The 19,435-nt window shown below is 47.0% G+C and overlaps 1 protein-coding gene across 3 annotated transcripts in view; it reads right to left on the minus strand.

The window, feature by feature from the left end:
* The window catches only part of HDAC7 (histone deacetylase 7), a 439,476-nt gene extending 425,146 nt beyond the window's left edge, over nt 1–14,330 (minus strand). For all 3 annotated transcript variants that reach the window (XM_073663183.1, XM_073663180.1, XM_073663181.1), the window contains exon 1: nt 14,179–14,330. The gene's annotated coding sequence lies outside the window, so the exon portion shown is untranslated. The remainder of the gene's footprint in view (nt 1–14,178) is intronic.
* Nucleotides 14,331–19,435: the final 5,105 nt, after the last annotated feature.

The following is a 19,435-nucleotide window of genomic DNA, read 5'->3' on the forward strand; positions in this document are numbered from 1 at the left end:
TCCTGACAATAAAGCCAGGCTATTGAAATACATGTTTATGTTCATTACACATTCTTATGTATTGAACTTTGTTTATTTGGTAACAGCACCATCTGCTGACCATTTAATGTAAACGTTTTAGTTTCAGTTTGCAATGTATTTTGGGAGTTTCTGAGGCATTTTGGGAATATTGCAATGCATTGTGGACTTGATATTATGACACTGCAGAAATACCAGCAGCCATTTCCTGCATTCTCTTGAAGAGGTATCAGACCACTCATCTGCTGTCTTATGCTCCTCGAACAGCCGGTCCTAAGCATAGTTGGTAAGTTACTATCTATGTGTTAGTATGCAGTGTAAGAGGTACAATGCACATTAGAAGTATGTTGATGTATTAAATAGGTGTCATCAGTTTGTATTACCTCATGTTACACTGTATTGCAGATTACCTGTATCTATGTATTGTACAGTATATGTTCTGAATACCTTGTTATTACATCCTATAGTTTCACCCTTTCCTATCAAATCTACAATCAATAAAAGAAGGTTACAAGTTCACAGCCTCTCTTTTTCTTAAAGAAGACAGGGGGTTTAGCTATATGTCTCACTGCACACCGTGCTATCGTGTGAGGACAGAATAACATCCAACACAGAGGACTACATCCAACACAGTGGACTACATACAACACAGATGACTACATCCCACACAGAGGACTACATCCAACAGAGAGGACTACATCCAACACACAGAGGACTACATACAACATAGAGGACTACATCCAACACAGAGGTCTTCATCCAACACAAAGGACTACATCCACTACTCACGTCTCCTATGTATGCTATAAAATATGACGCTTATAATACAGAGTGAAGCATTTGATAACTCTTTAAAGGGATCCTCTCATGTTGAAAATAGTATCTGATCTGCATCCAGGATGTTATAGAGCAGGAGGAGCTGATTAGATTGATAGACATTTTTTGTAGGAAAACTTTTGGTAAAACTTGCATTTCTGAAATCCCTGGTGTTTGTACAGTGCAGACCAAAAGTTTGGACACACCTTCTCATTTAAAGATTTTTCTGTATTTTCATGACTATGAAAATTGTACATTCACACTGAATGCATCAAAACTATGAATTAACACATGTGGAATTATATACTTAACAAAAAAGTGTGAAACAACTGAAAATATGTCTTATATTCTAGGTTCTTCAAAGTAGCCACCTTTTGCTTTGATGACTGCTTTGCACGCTCTTGGCATTCTCTTGATGAGCTTCAAGAGGTAGTCACCGGAAATGGTTTTCACTTCATAGGTGTGCCCTATCAGGTTTAATAAGTGGGATTTCTTGCCTTATAAATGGGGTTGGGACCATCAGTTGTGTTGTGCAGAAGTCTGGTGGATACACAGCTTATAGTCCTACTGAATAGACTGTTAGAATTTGTATTATGGCAAGAAAAAAGCAGTTAAGTAAAGAAAAACGAGTGGCCATCATTACTTTAAGAAATGAAGGTCAGTCAGTGCGAAAAATTGGGAAAACTTTGAAAGTGTCCCCAAGTGCAGTTGCAAAAACCATCAAGCGCTACAAAGAAACTGGTTCACATGAGGACCACCCCAGGAAAGGAATACCAAGAGTCACCTCTGCTTCTGAGGATGAGTTTATCCGAGTCACCAGCCTCAGAAATCGCAGGTTAACAGCAGCTCAGATTAGAGACCAGGTCAATGCCACACAGAGTTCTAGCAGCAGAGACATCTCTTCAACAACTGTTAAGAGGATACTTTGTGCAGCAGGCCTTCTTGGTAAAATAGCTGCTAGGAAACCACTGCTAAGGACAGGCAACAAGCAGAAGAGACTTGTTTGGGCTAAAGAACACAAGGAATGGACATTAGACCAGTGGAAATCTGTGCTTTGGTCTGATGAGTCCAAATTTGAGATCTTTGGTTCCAACCACCGTGTCCGTGCGACGCAGAAAAGGTGAACGGGTGGTCTCTACATGCCTGGTTCCCACCGTGAAGCATGGAGGAGGAGGTGTGATAGTGTGGGGGTGCTTTGCTGGTGTCACTGTTGGGGATTTATTCAAAATTGAAGGCATACTGAACCAGCATGGCTACCACAGCATCTTGCAGCGGCATGCTATTCCATCCGGTTTGCATTTAGTTGGACTATCATTTATTTTTCAACAGGACAATGACCCCAAACACACCTCCAGGCTGTGTAAGAGATATTTGACCAAGAAGGAGAGTGATGGGGTGCTACGCCAGATGACCTGGCCTCCACAGTCACCAGACCTGAACCCAATCGAGATGGTTTGGGGTGAGCTGGACCGCAGAGTGAAGGCAAAAGGGCTAACAAGTGCTAAGCATCTCTGGGAACTCCTTCAAGATTGTTGGAAGACCATTTCCGGTGACTACCTCTTGAAGCTCATCAAGATAATGCTAAGAGTGTGCAAAGTAGTCATCAAAGCAAAAGGTGACTACTTTGAAGAACCTAGAATATAAGACATATTTTCAGTTGTTTCACACTTTTTTGTTAAGTATATAATTCCACATGTGTTAATTCATAGTTTTGATGCCTTCAGTGTGAATGTACAATTTTCATAGTCATGAAAATGCAGAAAAATCTTTAAATGAGGTGTGTCCAAACTTTTGGTCTGTACTGTATGTATATGAGTCCAGTGGGCGGTCCTATTAAGTGATGGACAATCTTCCCAGTGTGATTGTACTGCAGAGATAGGTGTCACAAGTAGGACCTCCCACTGGACTTATATGTATATGTAGCACCCTGAGGATTCGGCTGCTACAGGGGTATTGCACCTCAACCCAGAGGTGTGATATTCCACTCCCGGGTAAGGATGGAGTGTGGACCTGAGCTCGGTAGGCTGCATGCACTACATACATCCCATTTCCGAGGAACAGGCCGACGGTACTCCCACTTAGAAATGTGCAGGTACGACCGAGTCTGTTCCTGGCTGGAGTGGGAGGGGGGTGGTACATCCCAAGTAGTGTAGGGGCAGAAAGGGGGAGCAGCCTGGGTAAAGATAGGAGCTCATTGGGTGCTGGTCGCCTGAGCTCACACATAGAGGGTGTATATAAGGTGGGCACCATCAGAGAACAGGGTCAGTCTGTCAGAGTAAGAAGCAGAGGTCCAGATGAGCCTGCAGAGAGAGAGAGAGGAGCAGAGAAGGAAAGACCCAGAGAGGAAAAAGAAAGGACTCTGAGAACCCAAATTCAATCCCCGGGTGAAGAGTCGGCAATAGGGTACCGGATCCCAAACTGGTGGGGGCAAAAGCACACCCTAGCCAGAGACCGGAGGCCGTGGGCAGCGTCTGCCACGGCCACCCACCACATCCACCCCGAAGGCATACCACGTGGAGGGTCAGGGAACCCAAGGCCAAGGGTGTCCCAACAGAAGGCCCGAGGGAGCTGGACCTAGGTGGATCACTAGTGGGGACGGCCAGAGGAAAGGACAGAAGGAGAGCTCAGGGTCACGCTCCGGACTTGTTTGGGGGTTTGCTGAATCCAGGACCTGGTGGACGCAGCACGGCTCGGGTGGTCACTTGAAGCTGGAGTGACCGGAACATCAGCAGTGAGTAAATATCCTAAACTGCACAACCCGACTCTGTCTTCATTTAACATCCATGCTGCACCACCACAACCCCCATCCTCTGCACCTGACCCCCTGAGGCAATACCCCACCCGTTGGGGGTTATACTATCAAAAGCTGCACCAACACCATCAGCCTCAGCGGACCCTGCTGCAGCGGCGGCCATAGTGACCGCAATACAACGGGTGGCGTAGTCGACATTAAGAACTTAATAACATCTGTAGGACTGCCACATACAACTGAGTTTGACACCCTGGGCACGGACCGGGTCACAGCCACTCGGAAGACTACAACTCCCATCTGATCCGGCTCCGGGTATTCCCCTAAAGAATATGGCCCAGGGGGTGCGTCAACTTTGGCGTAGTCGGCAGGATTACGTGCCCACAACAACCGGGTACTGCGTGCCTGAAGAAAAGAACGAGTTTACCTCAAAAAGAAGTCTCCTGCCGGTTCCGGAGGGTCCCCGCCATCGGACCCCATCACAGGTCGATTCCAGCCGGTTGTCCGCCATTAACAGCGTTTTCCCGCCATCTGCAGAGTTTCCCGCCACTGGGAGACGATTCCCGCCATTTCCAAAGGTTTCCCGCCTTGGAAGAGCGGACGCCATTATGGGCGTGCCAGAGGGTGGCAAGAGGCCACCTCCCATCGTGGGCCAGGACTGAAAATGGCGCCAAAAGTGGAAACCGCCCCCACCAACAGAGACTGTGATGCTAGAGGTGTCTGTCAGCGTGAAAGAACAGCCCCTGGAGCTGACAGTCACCAAGTGGCCCCGGGACCGCCCTCGAAGTGGGAGGAGACGAAAGGAGAGAGCAAAGATGGGTGTCGCTTGGAGCAGTCTGGAGAGAGCGCACCCGGAGGCAAGAAGCCTGGAGAAGAGTATCGGAGGAGCTTACCTGGAGATGGCGAGAAAGCAGAGCAGCACCGGCCCGTTGGCCAGGAGCCTGCTAGAAACAGAGGAGGGAGAGCAGAGCAGCACCGGCCCGCTGGCCAGGAGCCTGCTGGAGACAACTGTAGGAGAGCAGAGCAGCACCGACCCGTTGGTCAGGAGCCTGCTGGAAACAACGACCCCACTAGGCCTAGTGGAGGTCCTAGCACAGCTCCCCCGAGACCGGGAGTGTGCGCAGACCGCTCTGGAGGGCCTCGCACGGAGGATGGCCCGGGTGCAGCGAGAGACGTTGGCGCAGTGGAGCCGAGAGATGGCCCAGCAGACCGAGACCCGTCAGCGGAGCACGCCACCCGAGACGAGGAGACAGACCGCCTCTGAGGATGGCGCAGGAGGACTGAAGGCCGGAGACGGCGCCGAGAAGGGAGCCGAACGAGTGGAGGCAGGTAAAGGAGACGTCTATACCCCAAACCGGGAAACCGTGTACCTGCCCCAGCTCCCCGTCGCAGAGCCCGAAGTCTATCCTGCCGTGCCCGTCGCTGCAACGTCACCGCCGCAGACTAGGCCTCAAACGGGAGCTGCGACCCCTGTGACGTCACACGCCTCGACCCCGAGCGTGACCAAGCAGGAAGTACCACCAGCCTGGTCGCAAGGCCTAGTACCCCCGGGCGCCGCAATACCAACAGCGCCCCCTACCTCCGCGGAGCCCCCGGCCTGGTCGCAGGGCCAAATAGCCCAGGGCGCCGCCGTCCTTACGGTGCCCTTCACCTTCCAGATACCCCAGGCCTGGCCGCAAGGCCCGGGCAACCCGGGCGCCAACACCACCGCGCCCATAAGACCAAAAGTGCCGCATCTGGGAGAGGACCTGTTTACCCAACACACGTGCCCGGATGGGCAGCCTTTCATCTGGCTCCAGGAATATCATGAACTGGAACGGCAGAGGAAGGCTGGGGCCATGTGTGCACCCCTGATCCCGGCTCCAAAGCCCGTAAAGAGGATCTCGCCCCCGCTAGAAGAGGCCCAGTTTGAGTGGGACCCCACCGGAGAAGACCTCATGGGGTTCACTCAGGAGACTCGGGCAGCTGCAGCGGAGCGTGCTGAGTGCTGCCGCCAACAACTCGAGGTCTTTGAGAGGGAGCGGAGAGAGAGGCGGGTCCGGGAACAACAAGCCCAGATAAGGAGCGCGGAGCAGAAGAGCCGGGCCAGGAGAGACCCCCGTGCAGCGCATAGTCCCCGCACCACCGGGACTGTGATAAAGTTTAACATGCAGCATGGGTGGGGCTTCATCCGAGACCACCGCACCCTAGGCGACGTCTTCGTGACCAGGAGAGACGTTGAGTCCCACCTACCGGAGGGACACAGAGGTCGTGACCTTTACATCGGGGACGAGGTCACCTTCACCCGGCACAAGTGTGCCAAAGGACCCTACGCCCTCCATGTGCATCGCCTGACGGAGGAAGAGCTGCGGTGTGAGGAGGAAGAGCAAGAGGACCCGGACGGGTCTGAAGCTAAAGGAAAACATAAAGAAAGAGCAGGAGGACGCCGTCGTTAAGTACAGCAGAGTACAAGCTGTATATAGTTGCCCGTCGGGGCACAGTGAACTGTTGCTATTATAGTCCCCGTTGGGACCAGAGAACTGAACTGTTAATCCCGTGTGTCCCTATTCCCTAATACCTGGCCGAGGACTGAGAGCGGCCATATCCCTTGTAAATAGTTGCGCTTCCTAAAGCGCCCCCTACCGGTTTTATAGGAAAACCATTTTTCAAGAAAAAAACTGTCGCACTTTACCCGGTCACACGTTGCACAGTGACCGGAGGAGGAGCCAGAGGCGACGAGAATGTTTTATATGAAAAGTTTTATAATGCTGCTAATATATGTTGTTTTATATGTTTTATATGTTTATGCAAAAATTTGTATGTTTTGGTGTTTCATATCTTACAGCCCGAGGACGTGCTGTGATTTACCAGGGGGGAATGTAGCACCCTGAGGATTCGGCTGCTACAGGGGTATTGCACCTCAACCCAGAGGTGTGATATTCCACTCCCGGGTAAGGATGGAGTGTGGACCTGAGCTCGGTAGGCTGCATGCACTACATACATCCCATTTCCGAGGAACAGGCCGACGGTACTCCCACTTAGAAATGTGCAGGTACGACCGAGTCTGTTCCTGGCTGGAGTGGGAGGGGGGTGGTACATCCCAAGTAGTGTAGGGGCAGAAAGGGGGAGCAGCCTGGGTAAAGATAGGAGCTCATTGGGTGCTGGTCGCCTGAGCTCACACATAGAGGGTGTATATAAGGTGGGCACCATCAGAGAACAGGGTCAGTCTGTCAGAGTAAGAAGCAGAGGTCCAGATGAGCCTGCAGAGAGAGAGAGAGGAGCAGAGAAGGAAAGACCCAGAGAGGAAAAAGAAAGGACTCTGAGAACCCAAATTCAATCCCCGGGTGAAGAGTCGGCAATAGGGTACCGGATCCCAAACTGGTGGGGGCAAAAGCACACCCTAGCCAGAGACCGGAGGCCGTGGGCAGCGTCTGCCACGGCCACCCACCACATCCACCCCGAAGGCATACCACGTGGAGGGTCAGGGAACCCAAGGCCAAGGGTGTCCCAACAGAAGGCCCGAGGGAGCTGGACCTAGGTGGATCACTAGTGGGGACGGCCAGAGGAAAGGACAGAAGGAGAGCTCAGGGTCACGCTCCGGACTTGTTTGGGGGTTTGCTGAATCCAGGACCTGGTGGACGCAGCACGGCTCGGGTGGTCACTTGAAGCTGGAGTGACCGGAACATCAGCAGTGAGTAAATATCCTAAACTGCACAACCCGACTCTGTCTTCATTTAACATCCATGCTGCACCACCACAACCCCCATCCTCTGCACCTGACCCCCTGAGGCAATACCCCACCCGTTGGGGGTTATACTATCAAAAGCTGCACCAACACCATCAGCCTCAGCGGACCCTGCTGCAGCGGCGGCCATAGTGACCGCAATACAATGGGTGGCGTAGTCGACATTAAGAACTTAATAACATCTGTAGGACTGCCACATACAACTGAGTTTGACACCCTGGGCACGGACCGGGTCACAGCCACTCGGAAGACTACAACTCCCATCTGATCCGGCTCCGGGTATTCCCCTAAAGAATATGGCCCAGGGGGTGCGTCATATACAAATACCAAATATTTCAATTAACGCTTTAGTGACGGAGCCAATTTTGATCTTAAAGGAAATCTGTCATCGGGATCATCCATGTTAAACTAAAGGTATGGGCAGAATGGTGCTGTTATACAGATTTAATACATACCTTTACTGAAAAAATCTGCAGCCTGGTTTTTGTGAAATCATCATGATAAATTTTGGTTTCCTGGTTTCTGTGCTTCATGCTTCGGGCCAGGACTTGTGGATGGGACTGTAGGTAGGTACTTCAGCTCAGAGGGTTCAGCCACAGCCCCTCCGCTGCCTCTGTTGCATCCATCATTAATTATGCTTTCATTTAAATTTTGGACTGGTGCCATCTTAGCTGTGGGTGGCGCTCTCGCTGGTGATGGATGCAACAGAGGCAGTGGAGGGGCCGTGGCTGAACCCTCTGAGCTGAAGTCCCTACCTACAGTCCCATCCACAAGTCCTGGCCCGAAGCACGAAGCAGAGAAACCAGGAAACCAAAATTTATCATGATGATTTAACGAAAATCAGGCTGCAGATTTTTACACTATATAATAATAATAATTTTTATTTTTATAGCGCCAACATATTCCGCAGCACTTTACAATTTTAGGGGGGACTTATACAAACAATACAGAATAAGCATTTCTCAAATCAAAAGGAGTGAGGGCCCTGCTCACAAGCTTACAGTCTATGAGGAAATGGGGGAGACACAAAAGGTAAAAAGTACATATGTTGTATAATGCAGCCTTGATATACTAAATAGGATAAATAATAATAATACATGGACTGGTCGCCAGCCAGTATGTGTACAGTCCTGACCAAGGCTATTAAGTGCATGGATGGTATGAACCTCAAATTGAAGAAGATTTTAATATGGGGGAAAACTGGGACGGACAGATAGTGTGTTGAGGCGATACATCAGTCTAAAGAAATGGGTTTTTAGTGTCCGCTTGAAACTGTGGGTATTGGGAATTAATCGAACTGTCCTGGGTAGTGCATTCCAAAGAATTGGCGCAGCATGCAAGAAATCTTGGAGACGGGAGTGGGAAGTTCGGATTATGAAGGATTTTAGTTTTAAGTCATTGGCAGAATGGAGGACACGTGTAGGGTGGTAGACTGAGACAAGGGAGGAGATGTAGGGGGGTACTGAAGCATGGAGCGCTTTGTGGGTAAGCGTGATTAGTTTAAATTGAACTCTATATTGGTGGGCAACCAATGCAATGACTGGCACAGGGAAGAGGAATCGGTGTAGCGGTTGGAGAGGAATATGATCCTGGCTGCTGCGTTAAAAATGGATTGGAGAGGAGAGAGTTTAGTAAGAGGGAGACTGATTAGTAGAGAGTTGCAATAGTCGAGACGAGAATGAATAAGTTACAGTAAGAGTTTTTGCCGAGTCAAAGGTGAGAAAAGTCCTGATTCTTGAGATGTTTTTGAGGTATAGATGACATGAACGAGCGAGTGATTTGATGGGAGGAGTGAAGGAAAGATCTGAATCAAAAATGACCCCAAGACAGCGGGCTTGTTGCTGGGGAGTAATATTAAATCAGTAGGACAGCACCATTCTGCTCATACATTTAGTTAAACATGGATGAGCCTGATGACAGGTTCTCTTTAATGACCAGGCCAAATTTTTGAATTCTGACCAGTGTCAATTCATATGGTAATAACTCTGGAACGCTACAACATATCCCAGTGATTTTGAGACTGTTTTCTTGTGACACAATGTACTTCATGTTAGTGGTAATTTTAGGTCGATATGATCTACGTTTATTTGCGAAAATATTGGAATTTTGACGAACATTTTGAAAAATGTGCAATTTTCAAACTTTAAATTTTGATATCCTTAATACAGTTAGTCATGATGTATAAAATTATTAATAAATAACATTTCCCATATGTCTACTTTACATCCGCATCATTTTTAAAACGCCATTTTATTTTGTTAGGATGTTAGAGGGCTTTAACAGCAATTTCACAAGTGATACTATTTTAAAAGCTTCACCCCTCAAATACTTCAAAACTATTGTCAGGAAATGTTTTAACCCTTCAGGTGCTACACAGGAATTAATGCAAAGTGGAATGAAAAAAAAAACCAAAATGTAAATTTTACCCCCCAATTTTTTTACTTTTACAAGGGATAACATGACAAAATGGATCATAAAATGTGGTCAGAAAGCTCTATTTTAATAAATGGCAAGGCTCAGAAGACAAGGAGCACAATTTGAATTTTGTAACACAAATTTGGCTGAAATAGATTGCGGGCGCCATGTTGTATTTGCAGGGCCCCTAAGGTTCCTAAAGAGCAGAAACTCCCACAACTGACCCCATTTTGGAAACTACACCCCACAAGGATTTTATACAGGGGTATAGTGAGCATTTTGAACTTACAAATACTACATAGAATTTGATAACATTAGGTTGTCATATTGAAAATTTTCACGAAAATGTTGCTTTAGCTGCAAATTTTTCACTTTTGCAAGTGGTAACATGAAAAAGTGGACCGAACAGTTTGTTATCCACTTTCTTCTGAGTGCAGCGATACCTCACATGTAGTCAAAAATTCTGACTGGACACACAGCAGGGCTCATAAAGGGAGAAGTGACATTTGGTATTTGGAATGTAAAGTTGATTGGAATAAATTGCAGACACCATGTCGCGTTTGGAGAGCCCCTGAAGTACCAAAACAGTAGAAACCCCCGCAAGTGACCCAATTTTGGAAACTAGACTCATCACTGAATTCATCTAGGGCTGTGTTGAGTTGTTGAACCTATTAGGTGCTTCTCAGAACTTTTTAAAATATGAATGTGAAAACAAAATTGTTGTTTTAGCCCCAAATTTGTAATTTTCACAATGGATAATAGGAGAAATCGGACCCCATAATTTGTTACGAAATTTCTCCTGAACGCGATGATACCCCATGTGGTCAAAAACTGCTGTTTGGGTACATGGCAGAGCTAGGAAAGGGCAGAGCGCTATTTGATTATAAGAGCGTAGATTTGTCTGGAATAGATTGTGAATGCCAAGTCGCATTTGCAGTGCCCCTGACTTGCCAAAACAGCAGAAACCCCCCACAAGTGACCCCATTTTGGAAACTAGACCCCTCAAGGAATTCATCTTGTGGTGTACTGCGCATTTTTAACCTACAAGTTATTCACAAAACTTTATAACATTTAGATGTGAAAATAGAGGGGTAATAGGAGAAAATGGACCTCATAATTTGTTCTGCAATTTTTACTGAACACAGTGATACCCCATATGTGGCAGTGCACTACTGTTTGAGCACACAGCAGGGGTAGCATGGGAAGGAGCACTACTTGGCTTTTAGAATGCAGATTCCGCTTGTATAGATGGGTGCCATTAGCCCAGCCCCTGAGGTGCCGCAACAGCAAAGTGACCCCATATTGGGAACTTCACAGCTTAAGGATTTAATCTGGCGGTGTAGTGAGTATTTTGAACCCACAGGTGCCTCACAGAATTTTGTAACATTGGGATATAACATCTTAGATGTAAAAATATATATATTTTTTATTTGCTGCAAATTTGTCAGTGACACAAGTGTTAATAGATTAAACTGGACCCCAAAATTTCTCCCGATCGTGATGATGCCCTATATATCATCAGAAACTACTGTTATGCCACATATCAGGGCTGAGAAGGAAGAAGCACTATTTGGCTTTTTGAGCACAGATTTTGCTAGAATAGTTTGTGGGCGACATTTGTGGAGCCTCTAAGGTGCCAGAACAGCAGAAAAACACCAAAAATGACCCCATTGTAGAAATTACACCTCTCAATGAATTCATCTACGGCTGCAGTGACTATTTTGTAACAATAATAACACATATATGATATACAATATACACTATAATATCTAATAACAGATAATATACAGTAAAATATCCAATAATCTACTAATGCAGTGCGTTTACCTGCAGTCCTGTGTAAAGCCACAGTTTGTAATATACTAAGATTTAATAATGTGCCCTGATATCATGATATCTATGAGTTTCCATGGGGCTACAGGTAAAATGACTTTAAATTGTATTCCTATTTCAGATAAGCACAGGTCCTGTTCTCATTCGAACCTCCCATAGCGTGTTCAGCCATCTTTCCATCAATGGCTGCGTGAGACGGGGCTCATCTCTCGAGAAGTCCCAGCTAAAGCTGGCCATACACATGAGACAGCAGACATCTATCTCTCTCAACACACCCACACATGTGCACTTAGCTCAGCTGAGTTGAATGAAAGAAGAGAGGAGAAAGCCACTGCCAGACATTATCTCCCCTAAAAATAAAAGGATCCAGTGTTGAAATTCCAAGTGCCCGATCCTTAAAGGGGTATTCCCATCTCCAAGATCCTATCCCAATATGTAGTAGGTGTAATACTAATAATATTAGAAAATACTTCCAATTAGAAATGTAGTATAATTTTTCTGATTCGCTATGTCTCTTTCCTCATGTACAGGCATTGCAGGAGCTTAGGTATCCATGGTTACGACTACTAGCAACTAGCTAACTGTCACTATATCAGTGGTCGTAACCATGGATACCTAAGGTCCTGTAATGCCTGTACATGAGGAAAGAGACATAGCAAATAGGAAGAACTATACTACATTTCTAATTGGAGGTATTAGCTAATATTATTATTATTACACCTGCTACATATTGAGATAGGATCTTGGAGATGGGACTACCCCTTTAACTCCCCCAACATCATCAGATGGTCGGCTGTGCATAAGGGTATGTGCCCATGATCCGGAGTAGCAGCGGTTTGGACGCAACTCACCTGCGCTGCGTTCAAACTGCTGCGTTGTACAGTACAAGCACAGTGGATGGGATTTATAGAAATCCCATGCCCACTGTGCTTCCATTTGCTGCCCCGTAAACTCACCAGTGGCGCAGCTTTAGGAGCTGCAGCATGTCAATTTCTGTTGCGGAGACACTAGTCTCCGCAACAGAAATTTCCACAATGGAATGGATAGGATGCGTTAAATCCGCATTATTCAGTGAATTTAACTGCGTGTTTAGAGCGCAGCATTTTGGATGCAGCAAATATACGCTGCGTTCTAAGCGCTGCTACTTCCTGATCATGGGAACGTAGCCTTAGGGCCATAAGGGACCTGCATCTAACACGCATTTGTGGCCTATCTTGTTGCTATACTATAAATATTATAAATGGTAGAAATGGCAATAATTACTTTAATTATTTGAACCCAAAGGGCCCTATTCATCAATGCTTCCACACTAGAATTTTGGCGTAAAAACTTTGAACACAGTCGCAAAGTTGAGGCGCAACTCGGTTCTCCCAGCTTCGTCTAATTTGATAGTTGACTGATGTAATAGGTCTACCTGCAGTTTTAGGGCTCATTTACATGTCAGTTTTTTGCGTACAAGTGCTGTCAGTGTTTTGTACGAGATTTTTTATAATAGTGAATGGCGCTGTTCACATGTCTCTGATTTTTTGCAGATCGAGCAGTCCATGTAAAATTGCGGAAACACATCCAATATTGATCCAAGTGTCTGCTCAAAACTGACAGTGCATGTCTATGGGTCCATGAAAAAATCGGAAAACATTGAGATGTCATCTGAATGTGTTCTGATTTTCATAGACAGATAGGAGAAGCTGGAGAAACTTTTTTTTTCACGTATGAGAAAAACTGATAAAACTCAAATCAAACTCTAATGAAATTCTGACCAAAATCACTGATGAAACTCGGTCAGTTTTTCTAGTGCATGGTCACTGACATGTGAATGAGCCCTTATAAAAATCCATAGAGAGCAGATTGTGGTCTCAACAAATTCAGCTGTTTCATTGTCAAACTTGCTTTTACTTTATTCCATCTATAATATAATCTGAATATATTTTATCCACCGCTTACAATGTGTTAAAGACAGACATTCTAACTTTTACAAGTTTTAGAAACTTTGTAACAATATTTCCTATGACAGTTTCACTATTTCTATTACCTGCACATCACTATAGGGTCTTGTGTAACATTATACTAGTGTTATTAAGCACAGTTACAATCATATCTCTCACAAACGTCATCCCCTAAATTTAGTTTTACTGAAAATTGTTTTTTTTTCTCTTTACGAAGTAGTGATTAGAGAAATTCCACTGCCTGGTTTTTCCTAGAAAGCATTTGCAGGTTAAACAAAAATGGCAGATTATTTTACGAGAAGATAAACAAATTCCTTGTAGAAAAGCCTCTTAGCTGAAGAATCTGAACTAAATTAACCTTTTATGTTGTGTAATGGGAATCTGGAAACGTGTATAAACTGATAAGCCCGTTATACAAACTTTTGGAGTATGAAAAATTCCCCGAGATATGGATTGCATTTATGGTTTGTATAAAAAAAAAAGGAGTGGGTTGTCATTTATTTTCCACAAAAATTGGCTGTAGGACAAAGATTTTTTTTTTTTGGCTTCTGCAAGAACACAACAAAAATAACTGGAAACGAGTCAAGAAGGGGGAAATTGAATTCAGGGCACTTGGATATGGTGTAGCAGAAAAGACGAGAGCGCTGGACATGCATAGTAGGCATGGAAAGACTCACCAGTGGTGTGTGTCTGTGCGGGCAATTCCTACAGCTGGGAAACCATACTGAGAGGATGTTGTTCTGTAAAGTTCCTTTGAAACATCACAAGATCCACTCTTTGCAGTCAGAGAGAGTGAGAGTAACAGGAGCCACAAGAACAGAGAGTGAGAGGAGAGGAGGGAAGGGGAGGACCCATACAGGAGGGATCTATGGCTCCCTTCAATTGACAATAGAAGGAAATGCTTTACGTGCTCTTAACCCCAGTGCTACCAGAAGGGTCTGCAAAGATGTGCACCTAAAGTGCAAGATGACAACAGTGTCAGGAGCCAATTTCAGCTGCGGCTTTGAAGTGAGCCTGGTGTATACATTGTCATATGTAAGAAGTGGATGGAAGCGGCTCCAGTAGTAGCGTACGCTGGCGGGGTGGAATATGCCTGGTATTAATAAATATAGGCTATAAATAGCTGGAGCCGTCCTAATGTGCATCAGATTATCTCCAGGGATTACGTTAGAAACTTTCATTAATTGTATCAAGCATTCATTCAGAAATCTGCATCACAGCAGAGGTAAAACCTACAAGGCTACGTTCCCACGATGAGCACTTGGTGAGTTTTTGATGCTGCACCTATAGAGTAAGGTTACTTGTGTTCTTTAAGGCTATGTGCACACGATGCAGAAATGAAGCAGAAAATTTCTGCAGCATCTCTGCATCTCCCTGGCAGAAAAAACGCATGCAGATTGTGCATGCTTTTTTCCTGCAGAATACATGCGGATCCACATGCAGATTCACATGCGTTTCCGCATGCAGATTGACGAGCACTTTCCAGGCGATAGCATCACTTGGAAAGTGCTTGACAACTAGGTCACACTGTATAAATCCATGCAAACAGCAAACAGCATGGATTTATACAGTGTGAACCGTAAAAATGAAAACAAATAAAGCTATACTCACCCCCGAGGCCCCGGCGTGGCTGCAGCGCTGCTTCCTGGCTGGTTCCCGGCTGCCGGCATATCGCGAGACAGAGCGGTGAAGGGCCTGCGGTCACATGACTGTGACGTCACCGAAGGTCCTTCAGCGCTGCTGGCATTCAGAGAGAAGACGCCGGACAGGTGAGTATAAACTTTATTTGTTATTTTATTCTTTTTTTACAGGTACAATGGTACCCAGGTCTGGATGAGAGTCTCCTCTCCTCCAGAACTGGGTACCATCCGCACATAGAGACGCATAGAAGCCGCTTGTAAAAATGTACAGTCGCGGTTTCTATGCGTCTCAATGCAAGTCAATGGCGGGAGTTCCGCTGCACTTCCGCAAAATTAAATGACATGCTGCGGATTTTTGTACGCAGCATAAACGCTGCGGAAAAATCCGCAGCATGTGCATAGAACATGCGGAATCCCCTTGGGGACCATGGGGTGCGAATTACCTAGCGTTTTACAAGCGTTTCCGCTGCGGAAATTCCGCAGCATAAACGCTTGGAAAACGCTACGTGGGCACACAGCCTCATTGCATTTTTGAGTGCGTTTTTTTCTCATTTTTGACTCTGCGTTTTGTCATATTTTCAATAAAGCTTCTTTGTTTTTGATACTTCCCGTTATTTGGCTTTGACAAAAATTTATTGATGTTGTCATGCGCAGATTACATGCGTTTTTGATGTGTTTCTGCTGCGGAAATGCACTCCAAAAAATGCAGGTGCGTTTTTTTCTGCATCTAATGCAAGTCTATGGAAAAAATCCACACGTAAAACTGAGCATACCCGCAAGAGAAATTGACATGTTGCGGATTTGAAACTCGCACCAGTTTACGTTGCATAAAAAATGCACAGTGGGCATAAGATTTCTATAAATCCCATTCACTTTGCTGGAACTGTAAGACCACGGTCACTCATTCAGTATTTGGTCAGTATTTTACATCAGTATTTGTAAGTCAAAACCAGGGGTGGGTGATAAATACAGAAGTGGTGACGTGTTTCTATTATACTTTTCCTCTGATTGTTCCTCTCCTGATTTTGGCTTACAAATACTGATGTACAATACTGACCAAATACTGAACGTGTGAACGAGGCAGGCCCAAGACACTGACTTTTTGATGCAGGGATAATATTTATCGACAAATACTCATAGTGGGCACGCAGCCTAAAAGTCATGTCTGTGAGACGTTGGATTTTCCATGGCTGCTACAAGATCCAGTATTCATTAGCGATAAGTTAACGGATTTTACAGCCAAATATTTTTGTACTTTCTATAGCAGCTTTCTGCTTTATGTAAATAATCCTGGATCATTGTATAAGTGTAAAAGTTGTGCAACTTTCTTGTGAGTTAATTGAAACATTTTTGTTTACATCCAGAGGCAGTAAAAATCGAATACTTCTCACAGATAAGACCGCATTCACATCTTATTTTCAGTTTACATATATGTGTAACATGGGTACTTTAGATGTAGTGACACAGAAACACAGAGCATCCAATACGGGGTTAATAAACAGGGGGGGTTTATAAGAACAAGGTCAATCTCCACGCAGGGAGCAACAAGGAAAATATGGGGGGTAAACAAGGAAAATAGCAGGTGAAAGTCTATAACTAACAGTTCACAGTCTAAGATGTAGCAGAGCCGAACCGGTTGTAAACGTCAGTTTGTACACTTAGCTGACTCTGGCTCCTCACAAGGCAGTCGCCAGCGGATGCAGGTGATGATTTCTTCAGGCTTCCCCGCCCAAACAATGCTCCGTCTTCTGGCGGCAACGGGCGGTCTCCGGTTTTACCCGCTGAGCCCCTAGTCCATAACACGGCACCTCACGTGCCTCAGCTCCACGGACCCTGTGTCCCTTGTCTCTATAGTCGGGCTTGACTCCTCCGGTCAACTGCACCCGACTCCTGCTCCCAGTACTCGAGCCAGGAGCCTGGACCCTCTCACACTGTTCTCCTGCGCAGGACCCAGCTCCGCTTTCCCGCGCAAAGCGTCCTCGTCTGTTCCACTCTCTAGTCACACCAGGAGTCCTTCGGTCACCTGACTTCCCAGCTCTGTCTCTGGACACACCCCCAACTTCCCAGTCACATGACTCCTGTGTTTGCAGTCTGTCTCCCCCCTGCAACAGGAGGTACGGCCCCGGCAGTTCCGGATCCCTTGCTCTGAAAGCACTTACACCCCGGTCTTCCCCCTTACACTCCCGCTCTCCTTTAGCTCGCCATTCCATGGGCGAGAGTTCCTTCATCAAACGTTCACACTCTTGGACTTCCTGGACGATACGGTGCCATATAGATTGATCTTGTTCGTAACGTTGAGGAGGCACTCCTGCTGTTGTCCGTTCTGATCGGCTTAACTCAGTTTGACTGATGGGGGGTGCAGGGTCACTCGGATTCCCAATCTCCGCCAGCTGGGTGGCTTCAACCGATGTTGTTCCCTCGCCGCCTGCACTGGGGACTGCAGGTAATCGAGTGCTGGGGCTCGGACGTAGAATCAACAATTCTTCTTCGTCCACATCGTGGCTTGGGGCAACTGTGACAGAACCTTCTCTAGAAGCAAGTGATTCTTCTTCATCCTTGTCATCTTTAGACAGACAGGGCCGCAGCATACTACGATGAACCACTCTGGTAGGGGCTCCTTCAGTCCCCTGGGGTTGAACTTCATACACAGGTCCCTCAGCACCAATCCTGCGCTTCAGGTCCATTCCCACCGCTTACTCAATTTGCCCCGGGGCCGCCTGTCCCGAACCAACACCCGCTCCCCGGGCCTCAGAGCTGTCCCTCGAAGAGGCAATGTCTCATGATGTTTGAGTTCCTGAAACTTTTGTTGTACCAACCGTCGGAGGGTCTGCAGTCGATGCCGATGTTCCCGGACCCAGGAAGACATCCCCGTCCGTGGGTAGTCCTCCTCGGGGTCCAGCTCTAACTCGGTGATCTCTCGCCCCTTTCGCCTGAACAGCAAGGTATAAGGAGTGAACCCCGTCGTACTATTCACTCGGTTGTTGTAGACCCACACCAGCTCGGCAACAAACTCAGGCCATCGTACCTTCCGATCTTCCTCCAACGTGCGGAGCATTTGGATCAGTGTCCGATTAAAGCGTTCACAGGCCCCATTTCCTTGAGGGTGGTAAGGAGTAGTCCGTGACTTCTCAATCTTGTACAACCGGTGCAGCTCTTCCATCACCCGGCCTTGGAAGCAGGTGCCTTGATCGGAATGGATCCTCTTTGGGCAGCCGTTCACCCGAATGAAGTCTCGGCAGATGGCCTGCGCAGCTGACCCGGCGGTCTGGTCCCTGGTCGGGGTCACTACCGCAAACTTTGTGAAGTGGTCTGTCATTACCAGGCAATGTTCATACCCGAGATGCGCTGGTCCAACAGCCACATAGTCGATCATCAGCACCTCCAAGGGAGCAGAAGTCACAATGGCTTGTATGGGGACCTGCTGCTCCGGGGGCTTAACCAGCTCCGACATCTTCGATAAGTGTCTTCTATTGTTACTAGCAGTCGGGGATGATACACCAGCCTCTGCAACCACTGAAATGTCTTCTCTGGTCCGAAGTGAGCCCCTCATTCATGAGCCTCCTTGGTCACTACTCCGACCAACTTCTCTGGGATCACCACTTGCCAGGTGGTCCCGAACTCTCGCAGTAGCTGCACCCGTCGGTACAGCAGTCCATCTCGCAAACACAGTCTCTCCCATTATCCCAGCATTTTTAGTGCTCCCGGGGACAGGGTACTCCTCTCTTCTCAACTGGGGACTTGCCGCAAAGCCACCCATTGACGTAATTGAGCAACTTCTCTGTCAGTCTGTTGAAGTCGGATCCAGTCATCTCTTGGCCGCCCTAGCACTTCTTCTTCCGACGTCTCTCCGTTTTGTGCCTGCGCCACGGTCAGCGGTCCCACAAAACTTCGGAAGCTAGTGGTCTCATCCACCTCCAAATCTTCATCGCGGTCATGATCAGGCCGTTCATATGTCACTCTGGAGAGGGCGTCGGCGTGAGTATTCTCTGCCTTAGGCCGGTAGGCGATCTTATACCGGTACCTGGCCATGCGGGCCACCCACCGCTGCTCCAGGGCTCCCAATTTCGCATTCTCCAGGTGGGCCAGCGGGTTGTTATCTGCTCTCACCAGTACTTTGGACCCGGACAAATACTCTGCAAACTTCTCTGTCATTGCCCAAACCAGAGCCAGCAACTCTAATTTTAAAGAGCTATAATTATCTGGGTTCCTCTCGGAGTCGTGAAGGGAGCGACTGGCGTACGCAATCACGCGCTCTTTCCCCTCCTGTGTTTGGGATAACACTGCTCCTAGACGA

Source organism: Phyllobates terribilis, unplaced genomic scaffold, assembly GCF_046119375.1.
Source record: "Phyllobates terribilis strain yellow unplaced genomic scaffold, ASM4611937v1 Scaffold_2__4_contigs__length_985480577, whole genome shotgun sequence".
Classification (NCBI taxonomy): domain Eukaryota; kingdom Metazoa; phylum Chordata; class Amphibia; order Anura; family Dendrobatidae; genus Phyllobates; species Phyllobates terribilis.